Source organism: Topomyia yanbarensis, chromosome 1 (genome assembly GCF_030247195.1).
Source record: "Topomyia yanbarensis strain Yona2022 chromosome 1, ASM3024719v1, whole genome shotgun sequence".
In the NCBI taxonomy this organism is placed as follows: domain Eukaryota; kingdom Metazoa; phylum Arthropoda; class Insecta; order Diptera; family Culicidae; genus Topomyia; species Topomyia yanbarensis.
In genome coordinates, this window is record NC_080670.1 from 168,643,779 (window position 1) to 168,669,452 (window position 25,674).

The window sequence follows — 25,674 nt, forward strand, 5'->3', positions numbered from 1 at the left end:
GTAGTGTTGAGTATTTTCTCCGAGCTTCAGAGAAAGTGGAGAAGAGACCTACAAAACAGCGCCGCCGGTTAGAAGGCCGCAGTGAAGCAACTAGTTGTGTTCGGGGAAAATTCCGCAGCCGGGGAGCTCTCCGCTGGATTAGGCCGGATCCACCGCCACGAACCAGTTGAGTAGTATCTAAGGCAGCACCGGATTCGGGTCATCAGGAAGCCACCAAACCGGATGCTAGGCTCCACCGGAATCACCAGACCGACCTCAACACCCTTCCTGGTAGCTCGTGAGAAGGTTGGGTCCACCGCCAGGGACTAGATCGAGTAGACCGCGTCGAACAGTCAGCAGCGGGTCATTAGGGCTACAGTGAACTGTTAGCTACGCTCCATCCGGAAACGCTGGATAGACTTCGGCACCTACTGACTCTAGCTTTTTAAACCTTACTATAAAAACACACTGAGTTGCGCTGGTGATATTTGTGCTATATGTCCCCCCGGATAGAATTTTACAATAGCATTTACCCTACAAACAATCATAAAACAATAAATATTATAGTTATTACTGTTTACACATTGTTGGATGCAAAGTTCTCACAGTAGATTTACAATAAAATTTCATGTAACATTAAATTTCGCTGTTCAGCAAAAAACTGATACAGTGCATTCACATTAAATTTTACTGTTTTCGAGAAAAAAATGTATGGAGAAAAATTGATTTTTTTAATGTTAAGATACATAACCACCCCCCTTTTTCACTGTAAAAGTCTATTTTACATTGAAATTTACTGTAAAAACGTTAAAGTTTATTGTTTTTGTATTGTAGCATAACACTAAAACTTACTGTAAATTATTGTAAAATTACTGTACTGTCACAGTGAAGATCATGGTTATGTTACTGTACATTTCTATTCGGGCCATGTTCATTATTTCATATAACCAGAGCTAGAGCCAGCGTCAGAACGAGAAGCAGAGCTAGAGCCACAGCTAGACCAAAAGCCAGAGACAATACCACCCTCTAAGAACGGTTGGTTTCAAAATCGTCCAATGAAGGACGTTCGTTGGACCAATTTGGACAACGTCCAAATAACCGTTCAACGAACGTCCATCGTTGGACCCGTGTTGAACGATTTTGAAACAATTTTTTGGACGTCTCAGTGGGCAGAGTCAGAGTCAAAGCCAAGGTTAGCCAGAGCCAAAATCAGAGTTATTTCAGCTTTTAGTTCAAATTTGACAGTACTAAAGTTATTTTCTGTCGAATGGTAAAATTTTAGTGGGTGGCCCATTTCAACTATTCATATTTGGATAGTCATTTAGAATTGACAGCTGCGAAAACCATGAGTTGGCTGAGGCATCTATCTGTGATAGAGGTGTGACAATTTGTCGATACTTTAACCTTAGTTTTTGCTTACTACTTTATGTGTGACAGTCATAGCACAGAGAACAGACGTCCATCTTCAGCATTTAACTTGTGTAAAATCTCTAACGATTTCGAAGGTAGTTGGGATATCCAAACCAGGTGCGCTACTGTCGTCATGTTTTTTGTGGCTGAGTTCGACAGAATTGACAGAGGTTATTGCTCTACCCAGTCAAACTAGTCTGGAACCGGTTCGGACTTCCAGCATGAATTCCAGCTCAAATGCATCAACCGATAGAGTCGGAATCGGTTGTTTTCTTTGAGCAAGATTCCATACTGAATCCATTCAGGATTTCGAACCGGTTCCGGAATGGATTTGACGGATAGTTGGGATAGGTTGGTGTGGCGGTGTTTGCTAGTGTTTATCGTATATTAATTCAAATGTTTACACACGTTTTTTAAATATTTTTGTTCGATCATGGATGTCTGTTCTCTGTGGCCATAGACTCGATGCGTTAACATCCACATCATGAAATAACCCCAACAAATCTTGACACAAAATGATTACCTTCTCATCTTGCTCCCTTCATTTTCTATTGAAAAATATTGCTTGAGCGACTTAAAACCTGATTCAAACAGCAATGCGCACTTACCATTCTTCTTTGCCTAAGTTCTCCTCATAGACAGGTTAGTTCAACTGGTCTATCTATGAGAGCTCCACCTCTATCACTTGAAACACATGTATTTTGACAGCTGGCAGTTTTATTATCACTCGCACTTTAAAAGGAAGTGCACGATATTGACAACCTCAATTAAGTACAGCACTCTAGTTAGAGTGTGGCCAATACGCGTTTGACGTATCCAAACGAGCAGAAATCTGACGTATTTCTATTGTGAATACGTCAAATTTCATGTTCGTTTGTATACCTTATGGCCACACTCTAACTAGAGTGCTCTACAATTCAGTACAGAAAATGTTCCCACCTTCTTATGTGGTTTTCGTTGGAAACGAAACTGAGTCAGTTTCTAACCCCAACTGCTGTCAAAATGTATGAACTGACAGCGGTTGGGGTTAGAACCTGACTCAGTTTCGGGTTCAAGCGAAATCGCCATTAATCTGCACGGAAAAATAAAACAACCCGCAGAATAAGTTCTTTTAACTTAAATTTAGGTAGTTTTGAGTCTTGCGTCGCTTTCGCATTTATTAGTGTTGTCAAAAACAAAGAGAGAGATTCGACTCATTCGAGGCCTTCCATGGAATAAGGTACTTTTGAGTTGTTTGAGGTATACTCAAAATTAGGTAGATTCAACTTAAATTTAGGCATATATAATTCAAGGTTGAGTATAAAAAACCTGTCAATGAGTTGTGGTTTTTGCCGTGGTTAAAGGGAAACTACCTTCAACACGGTTTACCTAATTTTACCTTATTCCACGGCACCCCGAGATGGAGTTGGAGTCAAAAGAGCTCAACTTTCAGTAGTTTTTCGTATCCGTGTGCATCACGGGGACCCGTATTATTTGCTCGAATCAAAAATCGTCGAAATGTCAAATGACAATTGGTTCAACTGGAGCAGGGATACCAGGCATATTTTTCAAATGTCTTCACATTTTACAAAAAATGTCTTCATTTGTCTTCAACGGCCAGGATTCTGAATAGGTGAAAAAAATTTGTCTTCAAAATGAAAAACACGTCTTCACAACATTTCAAATGTCTTCAAAATGAAGACAAATCTTCAAATCTGGCATCTCTGATCTGTAGTGTATTTGTGTTTACAATTTGCTAGCGTTGCCAATTTTATTTTGATTATGCCATTCAAAGCGGCTGCGATACATTACAGACACTTTATACACAGACTAGCGAACTGTCAAAAAGTACAGTCAAACGAACTTTCAAAAAGTGCAGCCAAACGAGCATGTGGGTAGTACGAGGGGAAGTAAAGGGGGAAGTCCATGCAAAGCTTACAGGAGCTTCTGTGATGCCAGTAAATATCCATGGTTGCTAGTTTTACTGTCTTTGTCTCCGTAAGTCGGTGTATAAAGTGTCTGTACGCCACATCGCTTTTCACGCGTGCTAGAGATAGTTCCTAAGTTTCCGCCAGCGGGTCGGCGGCCACCTCGCCTGACGGTTTCTTAGCGGCTTCGGTTATTAGGCCTCGGTTATGCGGCTAAGCCGCATCGTACTGCTACACCTGAAACAAGGGTTACTGAAGGGCATCGGATGGTTACCGGAAGTATCCTAAAATATCATCTGGGCAATGAAAATTTTCTGGTAACGCCCCTGCTCCACGTTGAACTCTATCGTTGAACTCTAACGCCAGTTTGAAGCTACAGAATGAACTTTGTTTACAGTCGACACTACACGTCTGTGTAGTGTGTATTATAGAGCCCTGTACAGAGGAATGCGCGACACTGCATAAAATGATGACTACTTCTTTGTTTCTGGCCACCACAGATTTTGCTGTCACTTTGAGTGACTTCAACCGAGTTACACAATAAATGCATATGGAGTAAATTGAAGACTTACTGTTGCATGGCTTCCAGTACTTTATTTATAATACTCTTTCATGTAATTTATTACACATATGTACAAAAGAGTATAATAAAATGAATAAAGTGTCTTGTTTAGCCGATTGAAATATTGTGCCATAATATACTTTTCTTACAAGAATAATAAATATTTGTTTACTTTGCACGACAGGCTTTACTCTGGGCGCACCTTTAAACATTAACAACCCTAGTTAAGCTCAGCCAGAAATGAATTGAAATTCTGGCTGGTTCCAGTTCGTATTCCGGCTCCAGTGACACAACCGATTCTAGTTAGAATCGGTTGTGTCACTGGAGCCCGTGTACGAACTGGAACCAGCCAGAATTCCAGTTCACTTCCGGCTGAACTTTACTGGGACACCTTTGTATCGCATACCCAGTTAAGCTCACCCGGAAATGAACCGGAATTCTGGCTGGTTCCAGTTCGTATTCCGGCTCCAGTGACACAACCGATTCTAGTTAGAATCGGTTGTTGCACTGGAGCCGGAATACGAACTGGAACCAGCCAGAATTCTAGTTCATTTCCGGCTGAACTTTACTGGGATAATTTAATCATGCACTGAAGATAAAATTCTTCAGATTTTGATTAGTTACTACTTATGAACCTGCACAATTTTGATTCCATAAGACGCTTAAGTATTTCATAAACAGTACATGAATTTCATAAGTTTACCTTATGGAATTCATAGGCGTGTGTTAAGATTATTATAAGGAATAATATGGTGAAAATGCCTTAGTTCAAAACAACATTGTTGGAGCTGGCATCAAATTAGCGCTCATTTAAAAATAAGTGAAAAAAGGTACCCAGTAAAGTTCAGCCGGAACTGAATTGGAATTCTGGCTGGTTCCAGCTTGTATTCCGGCTCCAGTGACACAACCGATTCTAACTAGAATCGGTTGTGTCACTGGAGCCGGAATACGAACTGGAGCCAGCCGGAATTCCGGTTCATTTTCGGCTGAGCTTAACTGGGTAAGCGTTTGTTTTTGCTTATTGAACACAAAATTTTATTCATTATTTTTGTGTATATTTTTCAGCACCTCGGTCGGCAATCTGGTTACATGATAGAAGCTTAACCATAGCCGATTCATAGTACTCCTAAAACTATCGGGATTCCAAGCAGGATTTTTTTTTCATACTAAAGAAATTAATATGTACGTAAATTTAATCTTATTGAAAAAATATATGTCGAGTAAAACAAATTAAAATTGTGTTATTGTATATATTTATTGAACCAGGTGCATATGATATATTTATGAACCTCATAAAAATTCTTAATTAAATGTCATATTTGGGTAATCTATGTAAGCTATAAGAATATCTTAATAAATTCATATATCTGACTTATGAAATTCGTTAGTGACTCGATCGCCTACTTCCCCTCTAAATCATAAGCCAGACTTATGAATTCTATACCAAATGCTTGTGGCGCTAGTCATAAGTGATTCTTATGGATTTCAATAGTATTTTTTCCTCGGTGTATTCCAAAGCAGCCCAGTTAAACTCATTCCGGAACCGGTTCGGATTTCTTAATGGAGTCATAGACTTTTTTACGGTTCATGTACGTATACGTCACATGACACAAACACTACATCACTAGCTGGTGGAAAATAATAAACAAAGACGGCAAAAGCAAATGGGATTGTTTTCAACCAGGAAGCTGCAGAAGTGTTCGTGAGATCGGGCGACAAAAACTCAATTATGGATTCCAAATCAAATGCAACAACCGATTCCGACTAAGAATCGGTTGTTGCATTTGATTTGGAATCCATACTGACTCCATTCAGGATTCCGAATCAAATTCCGAATGGTTTGACCGGGAGGGTTTGTATCAGAGATGCCAGATTTGAAGATTTGTCTTCATTTTACAGACATTTGAAATGTGAAGACGAGTTTTTCATTTTGATGACAAATTTATTCGGATGTTTGACTGATTGCTGTCAGAATTCTGGCTCAAGATCAATAACCGATTCAGAATCCGTTGAAGACAAATGAAGGTATTTTTTTATAAAATGTGAAGGCATTTGAAGAAGATACCTGGTATCCTTGGTTTGTATTCAAATAACTTTCGAAGTGTCAGATTTTAACCAAAAGTTAAAAATTTTGCCAAATGCTTCACAGCCTTAGTGTGTAGGATTGTCACTGCTTCGGGTTTGACCCAGAGACTCTGGTGTCTGGGGGCGATCTCCGGGCTTTTCGTCAATTTCTTCGGGTTTGGTTAAACTTATTTTTGTACACTATTTATTTGTTTATTGCATTATATTTAAAGGTGTAAGTGGTGGCTTTACCACCTCTTGGTTTCAGATTTATTTTACCTGCACTTCGTTTGCGTCTACCAAATATTCCTACATAAAATATGGAAAAATTAAAAACAAGTCGACTTTCGTACAACTTATGGAAAACATTTTCCGCCCTTTGCTAAAATTTTCCGATCTCGTTCGAGCCATACTCGACAGCGAGAGTGGCTGGTGCTCGCTTTGTGATTAACCGGAGAAATGAGTGTAGAACACTGACGTTTCACGCGATGGAAAGTGCTCTGAATAAAATACCTAAAATTCCTAATCTACAACCAACCAGTTTGAATCTGACTCTAAAACAACGTAGGGTAGCTCCGACCGATCCTATTATAACCTGACGGACAGTCCTGACAACATTTTGAGGTTCAACTCGACTACCGCACACTTCACACCCTCAATCCAACAAAACAACCCGTACTCGTTCAGATCAACTCACAACCTCACAACGAGTGTTCTTGCGGGGCTATGGCTGCGGCTGTGATGACAGACGGGTCGACAAACCAACTACAACAAACAACGCCGGTTCGCCGGTGGGATCAGATGGGAATGATTTCAATCGGATCGCATCGGGAGAACAGAATATGTGTGTACATTTGCGGAATGAAAGAAAAAAGGCACAACTGAAGAGACAACCTGCGACATCCCAAGTTAAAAGCCTCCTTCAACATAAATGATAAGATCAAGTTCAGCGTCGTAAAAAAGGCTGGCGACAGAAGAGTTTGTGTTTGTGTGTGTTTATTTATTTGTGTGAATGGGAAGCCTCTCGAAAGGGCAAACACATTCCGATGAGCTGGAAGGAAACATTTTATAGAATTAAATTACAGCTTGCCAGCAGTTTCTTTTGACGAAGTTGAAACTTGGTGAAAAGGGTTGGTTGGTTCGAGAGTTTTTTTTTATTCCTGTTAGCTGGTGTCCCCGAAGTCCCATTTAAAACGGTTTCGGAGCGTGGAATTGTTGGAGCTGGAAGCTGGGGGATGGGAAGGAGTTAAAGAAAGAATTTTTCCTTTGCTGCGGGCTGCCTTCAGCGGGGATCTGATAGAATCAGGAAGAAGTTTTATTTAATTATTTCCTCTGGGGATGGCGGTTTCGCCGGGAAACTGGAAATCAGATGCCAAGAAATAGATTGTAATCAATCAGGAAAATCTTGTGGATAGATTGTTTGTGTGTGTATGTGCTGATGGTAGGATGCAGAAAAAAAGACAAGTGATTAGTCGGTCTTGAACCCCCAGGGATGTGCTCCTCGGTTGAGATGAGCTCTGATAAATTAATGTAATTTCTGTGCCGTTCCAATCGCTGCTCGGAAAAAACCAATCTGATTCAGCATTTAATCAATACGTTTAAACTCGTGCCAGCAGAAGCTACGCGACATTCCAACTGCTACCTCGGTATGTGCCAAAAAGTGATGCTTTTGTTCGATTTACATTTCGGTTTCACCCTTTTCATCATCATCATCATAATCATCAACTTCCGCATCATCTAGCAAAGCTCGCGAAGCAGCTGTTTGACTCTGCTCGCCCCGCCTGACTTACCTTCGCGGTGGAATTCCAGACCTGCGTGAAATATTCATCAATAATTTGGCGGGATTAATCGAGCCTCTCCTCTTAACTGACAACAGTGAAGCACAGCCTAATTAAATTATATGAAAACTTAAATCAGTGCTGTCAGGCAGAAAATTTCTCGCGGAGATTGGCATTCGACACGCTCTACGACAGCGGTTTATTTTTATCGGGCTCTAAATACTGGGAATTCCGCGGGACTGGGACGGGAGTGTTGGTCTCGCGAAGCAAGGCACTGGGTAGCAAATTGAATAAAATAGCAATAATCACGTGAAATAACAAATTATAATTATGCGATTGTTCACGTAGTTTTTTATTCGCAATGGCTGGCAATTAATTGTGCTACGCATAAATATACAAGTGGCTGAGCGGTTGAACTCCGGCGTTGGGCTAATGGCAGCAGAAGGTTTTTATGTGCGAGCTACTAAAGTTTATCAAGTGGGAGCAATTATTGGTTCACCCCTAAATGATTATTTGTCAGAGTCGAGTGCCACAAATTAAGGTTACGTTTGGCGAAAATGTATCCGAGTAGAATGAACTGGTTCAAATATTCTACCTAGGGTGTAGATGGGCAAGACCGTAGAGGGTCACTTTCCGCTTTAATAATGTAGTATGAAAGTAATTTTGCTTAGCATAAACTCATCTTAACAATACTGATCGAAGTAGATACTCGTTTTCGCCGACCGTGGAATAATTTATTCCCCAAGCTCGTTTAAATTCGAATGGCGTTCTGCCGCAGGGAGGCATTTTCGACCCGTTTGTCTTCGTAATATTGTTGAAAGGCTTCTATCAGTATTGGAAAAAGTTAATATTTTGCACGAGATTAGCGTATCCCGTAACAATTCAATTCACAGTCTACTTTCTCATCTCAATCAGATCAGAAGCTAAAAGTAATTCCATTTTTTTAACTGCTAAGCAAACGATCAAATCTTATCTGTTTCGCTTTGTTACTTATATTGGTTGGGATTATAATTTAACTCAGTTTTGGGGTGAAGTAAAAACGGCATAAATGTCTGGCCGGAAACCGGTGATCGCGAGGCGCATTTTATTGGTTGGAGTTACATCTGGTTAGAACTACAACTGATGCGACACTAGTCTACGACTCGAGACAGCAGCAACCGCTACAAAGCTGGATAGTCGCAGATGGGACGAACATTTTGGTAGCATAATACACGCAACACAGAAATCAATTCAGGCGGCGGTCAAGGACGAGAGTATAGACTCCAAGCATCGAATCTGCGGTGTGCTTGCCAAGAAGATGATAGGCGGGCACTGGAAGAAAATTCGGGAGTTCTTGGTTTACCCTCAGCTTGGTACGAAATGTGAGATTGATAAAAGTCGGGACAACACTGTGAACCAGCGACGCCGATCCCCGTGCACAAGCAGGAACGAAGGTCTGACCCAAGCCCTCCAGATCCAATGCCGTAATCAACGATCACTAAGCCGGCAAGGCCGTGCTCATTCTTATTTTGTCTGCAGAGCTTCATGTGACCTGCGCTTTCTTGGATGACGGATAGTACCGGTTTAATAAAAAGATGACGATTCGCCTTCGCTTCCATTCAGTGCTGTTTCGGTCGATTGACGAGGAATAACCGCCATGTACACAATTAGGCGATTCTAATGTAGTTGGTCTGGTTCTGGGTCCGACTTCGATTCTGCTTTGGTTCTTGTTCTGGTTCTGGCTCCAGCTCTTGAGCTGGCTCTGGTTCTGAAAATGGGTCTTGCTCTGGCTTTGGCTCTGGTGCTGACGTTTATTCTGGCTCTAGCTCTGCCTCTGGCTCAGACGCTGTCTGTAGCTCTGACGCTTGCCCTGGCTCCAGCACCGGCTCTAACTCTGGCTCTGGATCTGGCTCTGCCTTTGATACTGGCTCTGACTCTGGCTCTGGTCCTGGGACTAGCTCTGGTTCTAGGTCTGACTTTAATTCTAACTCTGACTCTAGCACCGACTATGGCTTTGGATCGAGCTTTCGTTCTGGCTCAGACACTGGCTGTGGTTTTGACGCTGGCTATGGTTCTGATGTTTGCTCTTGCTCTGGCTCTAACGCTGGTCCTAGTTCTGACGTTTACTCTGGCTCTAGCTACGATTCTGACTTTGGTTCTGACTCTAGTTTTGGCTCTGGCTCTAGATGAGGCTTTGGATCTGGTTTTGGCTCTTGCTCTGGTTCCGGCTCTGGCTTTTGTTCTGCTGCTGACTCTGGCTCCGGCTTCGGCTCTGGCTTTGGCCCTAGCTCTTGTTTTAGTACTGGTCCTAGCTCTGGTTTGTTGGCTTTGGAACTGGTTCTGGCTGTTTCTGGCTCTGGCCCTGGCACTAGCTCTGACTCTAATTCTGGTTTTGATTCTACCTCCAACTTTGGCTCGGGGTTTGGCTCTAGTTCTGGCTCCGACTCTGGCTCTGATTCTGGCTATGGGTCTGGTTCTGGCTCTGTTCTGTCTCTAACTATGGCTCTGGCTGTGATTATGGCTCCGGCTGTGGCTTTGGCTCAGGTTTTGGTCACAGACTAACAGACATAACACTCAAAAACAAAGCTTCGCCCGCTTTAACGGTCATTTTAAATATATTTGTAGTTGGGACTGTGGCCACATTTGAAATTATGGCGCCACTGATATATGAACAAGCATATGGGGGATGGACCACTAGTACAAAATTGTTCCCAAACCTGAGGGGTAACCCACCAGTAAATGAGTGTTTGGGACTGTGAATAAAAGGTGGAGCTAGTGTTCTGGGAAAATTGTCGGATCGATGTTTTTTGAGGGAATTCCCTCATAGTGTTATGTCTGTTAGTCTGTGTTTTGGTCTTCACTCTGACTCTGGCTTTGGTTTTGACTCTAGCTCAGACTTTGGTTCGGGTTCTGGCTCTGATTCTCGCTATGGGTCTGGCTCTGGCTCTGAATGTGGATCTCACTCTAGATCTGGCTCTGGCTGTGGCTCAGGTTTTGGATCTGGCTCAGGTTTTGGCTTTCACTCTGACTCTGACTGGGCCAGGCTCTGCCTCTCGATCTTACTCTGGTTTTGGTACTGGTCCTGGATCTGGTTTTTTCGCTGGCTCTGGTTCTGATTCTGACTTTGACTCTGGTTCTGGCACTGGCCTTGGCACTAGCTCTGGTTCTGACTTCGACTCTAATTCTGACTATGAATCTAGCTCTGACTTTGGCTCGGGCTCTGGCTCTGATTCTGGCTATGGGTCTGGTTCTGGCTCTGAATCTGGATCTGACTCTGGATCTGGCTCTGGCTATGGCTGTGATTCTGGTTCTGTTTGTCGCTCTGGCTCTGGATCTAGCTCTGGCTCTAGTTCTGATTTTAGTACTAGTCATGGTTCTGGTTCTTGCTCTGACTCTGGTTTTGGCTCTAGCTCTAGCTCTGGCTCTGACTCTGGTTCTTGCTGTGACTCTGGGCTTTGATTCTCATTCTGGCTCTGGTGCTAGCTCTGTCTTCAATTCTGACTCTGACACTAGCTCTGGCTCAGGCTCTGGCTTGGACTCTGGCTCTGGCTCTAACTCTGAATCTGGCTCTGACGCTGGTTCTGGCTCTGATGCTTGCTTTGGCTCTAGCTCCGATTCTGTCCTTGGCTCTGGCTCTTGCTCGGACTCTGGTTCTGATTCTGTCTCTGGCTCTGGCTCTAACTCTAGCTTTGGCTATTACTATGGCTATGGCTCTGGTATCGGCTCTAGCTCTAACCCTGGCTCTAGATTTGGATCTGGATCTGAATTTGACTTTGGCTCTAACTCTGGCTCTTGCTCGGACTCTGGCTCTTGCTCGGACTCTGGCTATGGCTGTGCTTCTGCCTCTGGCTTTGGTTCTAACTCTGGCTTTGGCTCTGACTATTGTTATGGCTATGGCTCTGGCTATTGTTATGGCTCTGGCTCTGAATCTGACTCTGGATCTGGCTGTTGTCTCTGGTTATGACTGTGGCTCTGGTTTTGTCTTTGGCTTTGACGCTGGCTCTGGCTGTAGTTCTGGCTTTGGCTCTGGTTCTTGCTCTGGACCTAGCTCTGGCTCTAGCTTTGGTTTTCACTGGCTCTGGTTCTGGCACTGGCTATAGCTCTAGCTCTGGCCCTGGCACTATCTCTTGTTCTAGCTCTGACTCTAATTCTGACTCTAGCTTCAACTCTGACTGGGGCTCTGGCTCTAGTTCTGGCTCCGACTCTGGTCTAACTCTGGCTCTGGTCCTGGAATTAGCTCTGGTTCTAACACTGACTCTAACTCTGGCACTGGCTCTGGCTTTGGTTCTGATTTTAGATCTACCTCTGACTCTGAATCCGGCTTCGATTGTGATTCTGACTCTAGCTCTGGCTTTGGTTCTAACTCTGGTCCTGGCACTAGTTCTGGTTCTTGCTCTGACTGTAATTCTGATTCTGACTATGGCTCTGGTTCTAATTTTGGGGTGTTTGTAGCTCTAACTCGGGCTCTGGTTCTGAATGTTTTGGCTCTAGCTTTGGTTTTCACTGTCTCTGGTTCTGGCACTGGTTATAGCTCTGGCCCTGGCACTATCTCTTGCTCTAGCTCTGAATCTAATTCTGATTTTGACTCTAGCTTCAACTCTGACTCGGGCTCTGGCTCCGACTCTGGTCTAACTCTGGCTCTAGTCCTGGCACTAGCTCTGGTTCTAACACTGACTCTAACTCTGGCACTGGCTCTGGCTTTGGTTCTGACTTTAGATCTAGCTCTGCCTCTGAATCCGGCTTCGATTCTGATTCTGACTCTAGCGCTGGTTTTGGTTCTGACTCTGGTCCTGGCACTAGCTCTGGTTCTTGCTCTGACTGTAATTCTGATTCTGACTATGGCTCTGGTTCTAATTTTGGGGTGTTTGTAGCTCTAACTCGGGCTCTGGTTCTGAATGTTTTGGCTCTAGCTTTGGTTTTCACTGGCTCTGGTTCTGGCACTGGCTATAGCTCTGGTTCTAGCTCGGACTAGCTCCAACTCTGGCTCTAGTTCTCACTCTAGTTCTAGCTCTGGATCTGGCTCTGGCTGTAACACGCTGACTTTAGCTTTTCTGTCATATATTCTACTGTCTCAATCTTAGTTTTAAAGTCCATTTAGTGATGATAATAGATCCTTCAGCTTCTGCTATTTGTTTAAGGTAACAGTTCTTTATCTACCACTTTCATAAGCGTCCCACAGTTGCAGTTGGATCTGACATAATTACTCAGATGTGAATTCACAGCAATAGTTCAACGAGGGATCCCACCGAAACATAATCTCGCCAGTAAATTCTGCTTTTAAAATTCGAGATAATCACATAAACGAAACTCCATCAACCATGTTGATGTTATGATGCATGCTTGCCGAACTGTGCAAAAACGCCCCAACTGTCTACTATACGTGAATAAACACTGATTCCGCTCGTCACCATGAACAAATCCTCGCTACACTCTTCATTTCGTGGAACCATTTGCATTTGCGGTTTACCCTAGGTAAGTATTTTTTCACCTACAGTCTCCAAAATTTGACATGTAAGTAAGCATGCTGCCCGTCAGACCCTAAATGACAGGGCGTCCTAAGTACTTTTACCAAGACTTTCGAATTTTCGCACATAATCCAAGGAAAATTAATACAAAGAAACAGTTCATTTTACCCTTTCATGCTCCCACACAATAGGGATCTTTAATTTGGAAAATTGTGTCAGTTTTACATAGGTATTGATAGCGGGTGTCCTTACGAGTACACTCATATCATTCTTAGACTTTAATTATTCTTTTCTAATTTTTAAATTTAAAAAATTCAAATTAAATTCATCCAACAAGCTGACAGTTGTCCTACTAAATGACTACAGACACTTTATATAACAGACTAGCGGAGAGCAAAACAGTAAAACTAGCAACCATGGATGTAAACTGGCATCACGGAAGCTCCCATAAGCTTTGCATGGGCTTCCTCTTGTACTGCCCCTCTCAAAACGTAGGATAGGATCCGCCAGCTCTGTCCCCTGTTTTTAAACCAATTCTGAACCAGCTCGTGATTGGATGAAAGTGACTTAGGCAAACCTTCGGCTTGGAAACTAAAAATACTAAAGGGCTGCTTGGAAGTGTTGTCATATTGTGATATCAAACATAAAACGACGATTGTTAACTGTGTTGATTTTTTTTTTGTTTTCTCGAGATACCGCTTTATAAAGTGCAGGCATTATTTGGCAGACGAAATCAAACATATTATCCAGAACTGAAGTTCCCGAGAGATCCGGTAGCGCGGTTATCGTGGATTCTGTTCTGTGTGCGGAATAATGCAAAAATGCCGCTTTTCGAAATCAACAGGCTGTGTAGCGTAAGTATGACAATATTTTGAACTTCATGTAAAAATTGTCTTTGTTCCAGTACCGAGTAAATTGGAAGTACTGAGCAAACAGGGAGAAAGTTATCCCGGAAGTCGCTTCTTGTTCTTCCTTTGGTACGATCGATACAGTTGAATTTTACAGTTTTCAACTGAATCGATCATCGGTGTAAATAGGAGCGTGTATTTTCTACTGCTGTTTTCTCCGAAACGATCACATGTAGTACTGGAACAAACCTATACATTGCTCCAAAACAAAAATTAAACCTTGCAGAAAAGTAGTTTTAGAATATTTAAAATAAATCCGAACAGAGAAGATTATTCTTGTGACAGAGGTTGCTTGACTCAGAAAGCAACTTACAAAAATTAAGAGGCATGAAGATATTTTTCGTAATGTCCAACAACGAATATATATTATTTTGTTTTTCTGTATTCCGATGAAAAAAAAACGTTATGATCGTTTAAATGCGGATATAAAGACTAAATCTTTGATTTTTCCAGAAGCATGAAATTGGTACATAATATAGAATATTTTAATCAGAACAAATATACGACCGAAACAAAACAAATATTTTGGCAACATTGGTCGAGTGGGGTATGTCGTTTTCAACAGGGATTAGTAAAATATAAGAAGCCAACTGGCGGATCCTATCCTAGCTCAAAACCATCATGCTCGTTTGGCTGCTCTTTTTGACAGTCCGTTTGGCTGCTTTGGCTGCAATTTTTGACACCTCGCTAGTCTGTGTATAAAGCACCCTCATTCAAAACTACTCAAAATTTGAGTTCGGAGCACTCAATTTCAAAAGTAATAGTAATATGTCAAAAAATGAGTTTTAATTTGAGTAGAACTAACTCATTTCTTTAGTAATCATAAAATCTTCAAAGTTCTGAGTGAAAAAATACTTCCAAAAAGTGTGCGGAATTAGGTGTTGATTTAAATTTTAAAAAGAGCCTGAAGTTAAAGCCGATGATCGTCCATAAAACTAGAAGGTAAGTTTCATTGAGTTTTGCTTGCTTTCAAATCTTACTTCCAGTTATGTTTTTGTAGTTTCGGCAATTTATACAAGATGCCGATCGGCATGAAATAGATGTAGAGAACGACCCTTGGATTAAGTTCCCGAACATCGCAAACACCTGGACAACGGTCTGGAGGATCAGGTAAATGATATTTGAAATGCCAATGAATGTCTTTGTACTTTTATTAAAAATGCGGAATGATTATTTTCTGTATTTCCCTCTTGAGTAAAATGTACTCAAATTTGACATTTTTATCCCAAACTCAAAACTGATTAAACGAGGAAAACTCAATTTTTGACTATATACACTTTTTATGAAATTGAGTGGCTGGCTACTCAAATTTGAGTTGTTATGGATGAGCGTGAGTGTCTGTATAAATGACGTATCTGCAAATATCTCGTTCGCCTCATTGTTAACCGGGAGAGCACCCCACTCAGCATGATCTGGTACTTTTGCTATCCGCTAGCAGCCTGCCATCCCAAGATTCTTCTGCAAGCTATGGTAGATCTGATAGGGCAACCTATAAAGTCGTGCAAGTCGCATGGGTTTGGATGTGTTATTGTCCTAAAAGGAAACCAACTAAAAATTTTTTTTAATGGTTTTGGGCCTAAAAATTGAAATAGGACTGAGATATTAACTCACAGTACTAATCTGCATCAGAAAATGTCTTATCTCGCACACCCCTAAAGATCCCTATTCTCCTCTGCTGCCAATTACTGCCTTCGCTGGATACTGTTGAAGATGTGTAGGCGGACGGTTCATTCCGTCCGGCCGGGATAACAGCGGTCGCATTCCCCTGCTGCAAATGCAGTGGTCTTTCGCGTTTCGCTAGGTAAGTGAGCTTGGCTCCGTTGTTGGAACATCCTTAGTAACGATGGCGAATTATCGTCGGATCCAGTCGCTCTTCGCGAGATATCATAGATGTCACCGCAATGTACTTCTCAGGAGGAATCTTTGGCTTTCCTGTTTCGCTCTTCTCGACTGCTAGCTGTGAAGGAGAGCTAGACTCTTTCGGATAATTTTTCAGAGCGAGGGCGAAAGAGCGTATTCTGGGTCCTTTATAACTAGCCGGGGAAGCGAGCGGTTCCTTTGCTGTTAGCTTTCCTAATCCGACGATCCAGCGCCATAACACTAGTGTTATGGACCTAACTATCCTCGATGACCGCCTTGCAGCTCGACCAAAACAAAACGACAAACCGCATCACCGCCGATACCCAGAATAACCAGCACAAATTTTACACCAAGAGGAAAATGGTAACCCTTTGATATACTAATACACAACAGAAAATTCTACACCTATCTAGACCGACAAAAGCAAAATGATTCAAAGAAAATTGCATGAAAATGTATAACCTCACACTTCTAGCAGTTCAGAGAGTTTGTTTACATAGACTTACAGCATTTTTTATTCCACCCAGTACAAGAAACTTTGTTCGAATTCTATCAGCATGTAAACAAGTTCTCTGAACAGTCATTTTTTCGAACATTTCTACTCATATGACGTCATCTTGCAAACTCCCATATACAACACACTCTACGGATAGGGTGATAACAAATAGGTCCACTTCTATCCACTTTACCTTACTTTACTTTAATTTTACCCTAGTGGATTACAGGGTTCTGGCAGTTTCCAACTAAACCGAAGTACTTCTAGAAGTACTTAGTACTTAGTAGCACCTTCATGTGATTTTAATCTTCATCTTTGGGGACCGTTTGATGATGATTATCGACGTTTTTCGGCCAGGTTAAAAACAAAAGAATTATTAGATCGTCCGAATGTTTCCAGCTAGTCCTGACATTTGCTTTTTTGCTGAGGACAAATCTTCAATCCTTACTTTTTTTCTAGATGGAGATGCGAGACATGCAATTGCTCTAGAGTCGCTCGAGGAGAGCCGAAAAGTTACATTGCTCTGAAGGGCCATACAGTCGATAAAGTAGAAGTAACCTGGATATGTAAAAACCATTGAACCATTCGTAACACTCAAGATATACCTTTCACTTTTAATGAATTTCTTGGGTGTATTACGAGCAAAACAAAGTATGGAGAATATTTCTTTAAAAGTTATAAATGAAAAATGTTCTTACTGAACGACAAATGAATTCAACAAAATTGCATATTTGGGAGCACTGCATGACGAACATAATATTTTTTAAAGGCTTACGATTTTCGTCGAAAAGTTTCTAGCATTAAACGTAAGACATAAGCTGAATAAGTTTTTGACCATTTACGTGTGGTGAAAAAAATTTTTTTTTCAATATATGATTTTTTCGTTTTATAGAATGATGGAAAAATTCATGCTATGATTTTGTTCTGCTTACGTATTTAATTTATCAATGTTTGTGTATTCGTAGAAACGAATTGGTAATTAATATACCACAACTCTATTGAATATTTTATTCGGTGAAACTATTATTCAGTCGACGATATCAAAACCAATTTGCTAAAAAAACAAATAATGATTTTGCACACTTCCCACTAGCCTGGGCTCCACACTTTTAAAGTGCGAGTGATCAAACTGCTACTGAAAACTTCGAGCTGTCAAAACACATACAGTAATAGAGAAGGTAGCCTCATAGACAGGCCAGTCTAAATAACCCAGCCTCCTGCTAGGCAGTCATTTTGTACTAGCCAACAGCTGCCTTTGTTAAAATCAAAATAACCAAATGCTATTGCACGGGCGACATGGGCCTAGAAGCGGCTAGGTCCATCATATGTGGACTACTGTCAAAGTCTGTATATCTCCACAGCGGATGACAGGAGTCAGTCTATGGGAAGGATTTATTAGAAGAATGCTAAGTGCGCAGTGCGGTTCGAATCCAGTTTTTAGTTCCAATGGTACATAATATTTGTAAAACCAAAGGTGGGATAAAAACACCTTGTTTGGCAAGCAATTTGCAACTGACAGTCAGGTGTGCTGACATTTTATCGTATAAATGAATGAATGATTACTAAACATTAAAAATATGAAGTGTCTTGGTAAGTGAAATAACAATGTTAACAAAGAAGAGGAACTGTAGTTATTGACATTTTTCTACTCAACCAATGGAAAGAGATTTCATGCAAAAGATAATTATGTTTTTAGCGGGAGCGGCAGAAAATATTTTTAAAGCAAATAAATTCAAATCCAATAGAACTTTTGCAGTTACTTTCCATAGTATTACTACTCAGGTTCAATGTTATTTTCTTCTCTGTTCCAACCGCCATTGAGTCCAGAGCCTTAAATCCATTCTAACGACACAGCACATAACCCGACCCGAGAACGCCTTGAGTGGTGAAACCACCGACAAAACCACGTCACACAACCTTCCCCGCATCTCATATTCTGATCACATGCGACCGAGCGATACCAACCAACCAACCAATTCCCATGGCCTAAGCTCACGTCTTATCGTTGATCGTCCTGCCTGGAACCGCACAAGCATTTTCACATTTTTGCACCGAGTTAAAAAAAAAAGCAGTGCAGAAGGGAGCGGGGTCCGTTAGCTGTGTAAGTAGAGTGAAGTTGGAATAACGCAAAAAAGAGAACCCCGCACCCCGATATATCGATTGACACATTCCTGCATGTCCCACTCGCGGCAAAGTCTCAGGTATCAGCAATCATTCTGCTGTTTATTGCATTGAAGTTGCTGCTGCTGCTGCAGCAGTTGCACCGTCCATCCATGGGGCAGTCGGCATCCGCCATCAGCGTCGTATTTGTCGCCCTCGTAAAACCCGACAAGGGACTCACAGGGAGCGTGGGGAAGCGGAAGAGTCAAAGTTCTTTAAACAGATTATTGTTTTCCAGAATTGTTTTTTTTTTTTGCAGAGACCTTCGAAAGGCGTCCATTGGATAGCACACCGACCAGCTGTCAGATCGACACTGTCTGCCAAAGGTACTCAACCCAATCAAGGTTCTCTATTTAGTTTGACCGACGGAGCTTTCGATCTGTCACCGTGGCGTCGATTTCTTGGTTGCACAAATCCGACCGGTCAGTGTGGCTTCAGGACGAAGGCAGGACGGGGTCTCGTTAGGTCCCCCCTCAAGTGCACACTCTGAACTGTGTCGCCCCGTTAAATCCGTAGGGTTCCCCCTTGTGCCCCCCTCTATCGTCGGTTCAGTCATTTATTTTATTTATTTTCTCGTGTAACTCCTGCTTACATGGCTTCGGACTCTAACCAAGTTGCAGCCGTTACTTCTCGAGGGTCCTCTCACGGTTCAATGGCTCCTGGTTCTCTGAAAGGTACTGACTGCCGCGCTAAGCTGTGCTGTGCTACACCGCACTGTGATCGGTTCGGCCAGCAGGAAAAACAAAACCAAACCTAAAAAGCACCAAGAAGCAAAAGCCAAAGACCAGAGAACTCTCCCGCGATGTGTGTCATTTAAAGCCAAATGTGCAAGCAGGCAATAAAAATGAAATAAAGCAAAAACCATTGCCAAGAAGCGAGGGGTTAGTGCGGCATAGCGTGGTCACACGAATAATTCCCTCGGTTCCTACTCCCACACTGCCGGCCGGTCACCTTCCTCGGACGGTCTGCATACCGTGTGTAGCCCTCGGAGGGGTTGTAGCCGTTGTTTGAGAGTTTATTCTTGTTTTATTTTTTTGCAATAATTTTTTAAGTCTTCCCTGGGTGTGGATGCTTTGCCTCTTTCGTCACCTGCCGTCTTTTATGGCCGGCGAATGGCAGATATCAAACTGTTTTTTTTTGTCTTCTTCTCCTCCACCTTGCGTTTTGTTTTGTTTTTATGCCCGGATTATGGCAATAAATCTTAATGAGGCTCTTTTCGAGAGTTGATGATCGGCAGTATGTATTGGAAGAATGATGGGGATTATTTGTTTCTTCTGGTTTCTATGTGCTGTTGTCCGAGTTCAAAGACTCATTTGGTCATGGGCTCTTCAGAGCTAATTTTCAGGCTACGGATAGTGCCTTTCAAGGTCGATTCCGGTGAAGTTTGCTCAGTTCGAGTAGGTTTTGATTGGCTTCTGTTTGGTGCATCGGGATCTACCTGGAGGAGGATTAGAAGTGCTTGAGGGATGCGCTGCAGCGTCGTTTAGAGAGAGCCTACTATTGTGCTCGCCAAGATAATTGGGCCACGGAATGTTCATTTTAAAATCAGTCGAGTATTTCTTATGATGAACATGTATCAGAATTCTTTTTGCAGTATTGTTATCGATAACATTATAACAAACAGGTTCCTGTACAAAAACATTCAGCATTCCGTTACATATTTTATAACTATTTCGACAAACAAGTAATCACGTTACACAATCTCAGCTCTCCACGGTCTGTTTTGAAGCTTGCGGTCATTGTTGACGGACTGACCAGATACAAGCAGGGGTTCACTCTTTCTAGCACAAAACTGACATATTGTTCGCTTCCCATTGTCTGCCCTGCAACCGAATCCGAATCCGGATTGTACTGGTTTCCTTCTCTTCCACAAATGACAGATAAATATCGTTCCAACGTACTCTCGGGGACTCTGGGTCGAGGGATTATTGTTTTGCGAAGAAAATTAATTAATTTAAATTATACCCTCCTCTCTGTTCGGTTCGGTCTTGGTCGTCCGGTTGCCGAGCTCATTGGGGCGAAATTTGTTTTGCGTATTTCTTTGATTTTCTTTTTCCACTGAAGTGAGGTCTGCAGAGAGCTCACAGTGTGGGAACGGAGCGTTTTTTTGTGTTTCATGTTTAAATCTGTACAGTCGTTAGCAAAAGCTTACCACCAAAATGGTCTTATTTCATGACGGGATGAGGCTGGAAAATTCCTTTGTATGATTGTTTTTGCAGCTTGTGTTCAATTTAGTCAATCATCAAAACTGTCTAATTAAAACGTTTGTTTTCTTTTGTAATTTCAGGTAATGGAACCGTTCATGTTAAAACGCCCTGAAGGTATTGAGCTTCTCTGCATATACAAAGGATGTAAGTCTAATTTGAAACGAACACACAGATAAAATATTTTGTAATTTTACATTTATTTTCTTGCTTATTCTGATATGAAGCACAAAGAACAGGCATCCATTTTCGAATAAAAAGTTTATAGCAGTTGTATAAATATTTGAACAGATACTTTCCGGTTAAATGAATATGAAAATCCCAATTGGTGGTACAACCACAGAGAACAGACGTCCATCTTCAGCATTCAACTTGTGTAAAATCTCTAGCGGTTTCGAAGGTAGTTTGGATATCTAAACCAGGTGCGCTACTGTCATGTTTTTTTGTGGCTGAGTGCGACAGAATTGACAGCGGTTATTCCTCTACCCAGTCAAACTAGTCCGGAACCGATTCGGACTTCCAGCATGAATTCCAGCTCAAATGCGTCAACCGATAGAGTCAGAATCGGTTGTTTTCTTTGAGCTAGATTCCATGCAGAATCCATCCAGGATTTCGAACCGGTTCCGGAATCGATTTGACGGATAGTTGGGATAGGTTGGTGTGGCGGCGCTAGTGTTTTTAGTATATTAATTCAAATGTTTACACTCGTTTTTTAAATATTTTTGTTCGATCATGGATGTCTGTTCTCTGTGGTACAACTAAGACACTTTCAATCGGAAGCACATCTGAATCTATTGGATGCGATTCCATTTGGAGTAGTACGGCCACAGCTTCAGATTGCCCGCCAGATCTTTGACGTACTGACAAACTTGCTCGCAAAAACAAAATTTTATTGCTTTGCGTCCCCTGGTAATGTATAACTTCTGTAGTGTTACAGTAGTACGATATCTAATTCACGACATCCACTTGGAAACATGTAAAAATATTAATAATTATCGAAGCTATAATAATTTCCACAGAACGCGTGTTTTCAAAAAGGTTGCCTCTGATTACGATTCCAGTCCAACAGCTCAACTGAAAGCATAAAACCAAATAAACTCATTAGTATAGACCTGTGAAGTCTTTGAACGATTAACATAAAAACTCACCTGAAAAAAAATTATTAAAAAATTCTTAACATTAATATTGAAATTTAGATGAAAAAGTGGCATCGTTCAAGGACACGGCAGTTAAATTACGAAACATTAAAAAAAATCGAAATCGGATTAAAACGTTTTCAGCAATCGTAGTCACCGCGAAACTGTTTTTAGAAAAACACGATTTCGAGATAATCGCGTTTAAATTTTCAAATATAAGCCACACCCGTAAGAAAGCAAGATGAGAAACGCTATAACTCTGCTTCTACTGCTTGGATCTCTATAAAAATTTGGGATAACATTCTTACCAACTTATACCTAATAAAAGAATAACACTTTTTTAGAGTTTTTGGCCGACCTCAACATCTATAACCCCTTAATGACTATTGTTGCGAAGGCAAAAATAAAGCCGATATGTCTCCGTTCCGAAATTATATCCATCTAATACAGCCGGCCCCTGGATGGTCCACTTCCGGAGCAAAGATAAGCCAGTTATCGTGTGATCTGACCAAAGAACACACTGTCGTGTACGAAGAAGTATCTTGTCTAAATACCCGCCCGGTACGTAGAGATTGGTGGTGTAGTCTCCGACAGGGCCCTTAATTGCTAAGAGCTGCTGAATTATTGAATTGGCTCCTTCGAGAATGCTTTGCTTCAGTGCAGTCAGTGAAATTTCTGGATTGGAAGCAATTTCATTGAGTAGAAATCGAGAACAAAAAGAAAACATCTTGTTTTGTGATCAACTTCATTTCGGGCCTTTCGTTGGATCAACTCTTCCAAACTTTGTTCTTTTGAACTGTGCTCGTCTACCTCTTCGCTTTTTTTGTGCCGAGAAGCATGAACTGCCGTCGTTGCAAACAATTAGGCCATAAGCGTATGATCTCTCGTCATATGCAAATTATGTGGAGAAAAACTGAAGATTTCGTTTAAGGGGCGCTCCGAGAAAAAATGCTAAAGATATTTACACCCCCGACCACGACCAATATCTACGTGACAATCCAAAATCTTCTAATTTGCCTATAAATCGTCGAAGGCAGAAAATCATTTCCTATCCTAAGCTTCTTCTATAATAACTCTAGGAAGTGCTGTTATAAAACCAAAGTAAGTGGCTCCTAGTCTCGGAAATCTTAGGAACTGGCATGAATTGAATTTGAATTTCTCCACTGTTTCACATTTTTACAGCAACGGCAGCTTATCTAGCTACACCCGAATAGAAATGTACAGTAACAAAACCATGATTTTCACTGCGAGAGTACAGTAATTTTACAATAATTTACAGTAAGTTTTAGTGTTATGCTACAATACAAAAACAATAAACTTTAACGTTTTTACAGTAAATTTCAGTGTAAAATAGACTTTTACAGAGAAAAAGTCTTAACATTAAAAAAATCAATTTTTCTCCATACATTTTTTTTCTCGAAAACAGTAAAATTTAATGTGAATGCACTGTATCAGTTGTTTGCATGAACAGTGAAATTTATTGTTACATGAAATTTTATTGTAAATCGACTGTGAGAACTTGGCATCGAACAATGTTGAAACAGTAATAACTATAATATTTATTGTTTTATGATTGTTTGTAGGGTAAATGCTATTGTAAAATTCTATCCGGGCAGTTACAGATTGCCTGCTAAATCATCAGCCTACCAACAAAAAAATGTTTTTTTTTAAATATTTCTCGGGTATCCTTGAAAACAAATAACTTCTTTCGCTAGAGCTATTTAAAGTCGACAGATGCATCCATTGTATTTTATCAGATTCTAGTTATACGGCTTTCAGACTCGTGTTTTGCCTTAATGTTTTACTTTACGGTCCAATTCGAATTTACACCGATTTGATATTTGATTTGATATTATCGATGCAGTTGAAAACTGGAAAATTCAAAGGTATTGTAATACCAAAGGAAGAACAAAAAGTTATTACGGAAAGAACTTTCTCTTGGTGTGCCCCAAAGTACTTACTTTACTCGGTACTAGAACAAACACAATTTTTAGATGAAGCTCAAAATATTGTCATACTTACGCTACAGAGCCTGTTACTCGATTTGTTTTTGAAACGAATCCACGATAACCACGCTACCGGATCTCCCGGGAACCTGTTAACTCAAGTTCTGGATATTGTTTTATTTACGCTCTAGCGATTTTGCCACCTGGGCGCCAAGTTGACGCTACAGAATGAACTACGTTTAAATACATTCGACGAGTTTTGATTCGAGCCAACAAGATCCAGTCTAACTCAATGCGGTATATATAGGTGTGGCAGAACACACGGTTTACTAGTGTTGTCAACCAAAAATATGTAAACAATCCAGCAGAACAACGGGTCGACGTCATAGCGTTCACACGATTCAATGGGAGCGGAACGAACGGTATGACAAAAGCAAGCCGATTTATTCTGTTGTCACTCACACCACTCATGTAAGATTCATCTTACGAATACCAAAGTGCCATCTTCGCCATACTTGTATATACTACATTTAGTCTTTTTTTTTTTTACAATGGAGAAGACCTTTATGTCCTAGCCCAGTACACGTGCTAACGGTAGGGTCCAATCTACCACACGGGGTGCACTGGGGGCGTGTCGGACTCGAATGGTGACCAGCCATTAATACCGACTAAACTCCATTGGGCTCCGCCATCATTCCTCCCAGGAACTACCTCTCGGTATTACTTCCGGGGGGATGGCTGTACTCAATGTACTCATTCACTCTCACTCGCGCGATCATACATCCTGTATGAGGCTTACTTGGGTGCTCTCTCAATCACACTTTGATTCACTCTCAAACACTCCCACATGAGGCTGACTTTTGTGCTCACCTTTTACGTTCCATGCGAGGCTGACTTGTGTGCTCACCTTACTCATTCCTTGCTAGGCTTACTTTTGTGCTCGCCCTACCCATCCATGTGAGGCTGACTTGGGTGCTCACCCTATCACCTGGTTCACTCTCAATCGTGCCACTCTATTGTACCTTTGTCACTCCCTCTGGCATCCCATGTGGGACATTTTTCTTAGGCCCCACTTCTGACATACCATGCGAGGCTGACTTTTGTGCTCACCTTTTTCATTCCTTGCTAGGCTGACTTTTGTGCTAGCCTCTACCAACCTGTGAGGCTGACTTTTATGCTCACCCTTAACATGCAATGTGAGACTGACTTGGGTGCTCACCCTTTCACTCCTCTGCCACGCCATGAGGCATCGATAGCTTAGTTCCAACATACTACGCTACGACCCTCCCGTCTTGGCATGAGGCAGTCCACTTATACGCCTATACACTCACTCTTCTGTCTTGCTTCGGGGTGGCTGGGTTTACCCCTTACGCGGTTGCCATTCGCTGCGCCAACCTACCTCGGCATGAACAGACCATTCACTCTCTTATTTTGCACTTGGCCTTTTTCGCTCCAGCTAACCAATCACTAGTTAGCCGTGCCCGCCGTCTGTTGCTCGGTTCGCCAGATTACCTGTAGCCTACTGGCAATCTGGATGGTAGCAGCCGAGACTGCGTTCCACTTCTCCACCGTTTGACACATCCGCTGGATAAGGGTATCCGGGGTTGTGTCCCAGCCACAGACGTCAAGCATTGCTCTTCTTTCGACGTCGAACCGATGACATACGAACAGTATGTGTTCGGCAGTTTCATCTACACCTGGGCAGTCCGGGCAGACTGGGACCTCCGCGTGTCCGAACCTGTGGAGGTACTGACGGAAACAGCCATGGCCTGACAGGAATTGTGTCAGGTGGAAGTGAACTTCCCCATGGGGTCTTCCCA

General features: G+C 41.8%; 1 protein-coding gene across 2 annotated transcripts in view; it reads left to right on the forward strand.

The window, feature by feature from the left end:
• LOC131680625 (GATA zinc finger domain-containing protein 10-like) overlaps positions 1–25,674 on the forward strand; it is a 450,427-nt gene that overhangs the window by 55,175 nt on the left and 369,578 nt on the right. The window contains exon 2 of one of the 2 annotated variants that reach the window (XM_058961350.1): positions 20,856–20,919. The exons of the other annotated variant lie outside the window; for it this stretch is intronic. The gene's annotated coding sequence lies outside the window, so the exon portion shown is untranslated. The remainder of the gene's footprint in view (positions 1–20,855; positions 20,920–25,674) is intronic. 2 annotated transcript variants of the gene reach the window in all.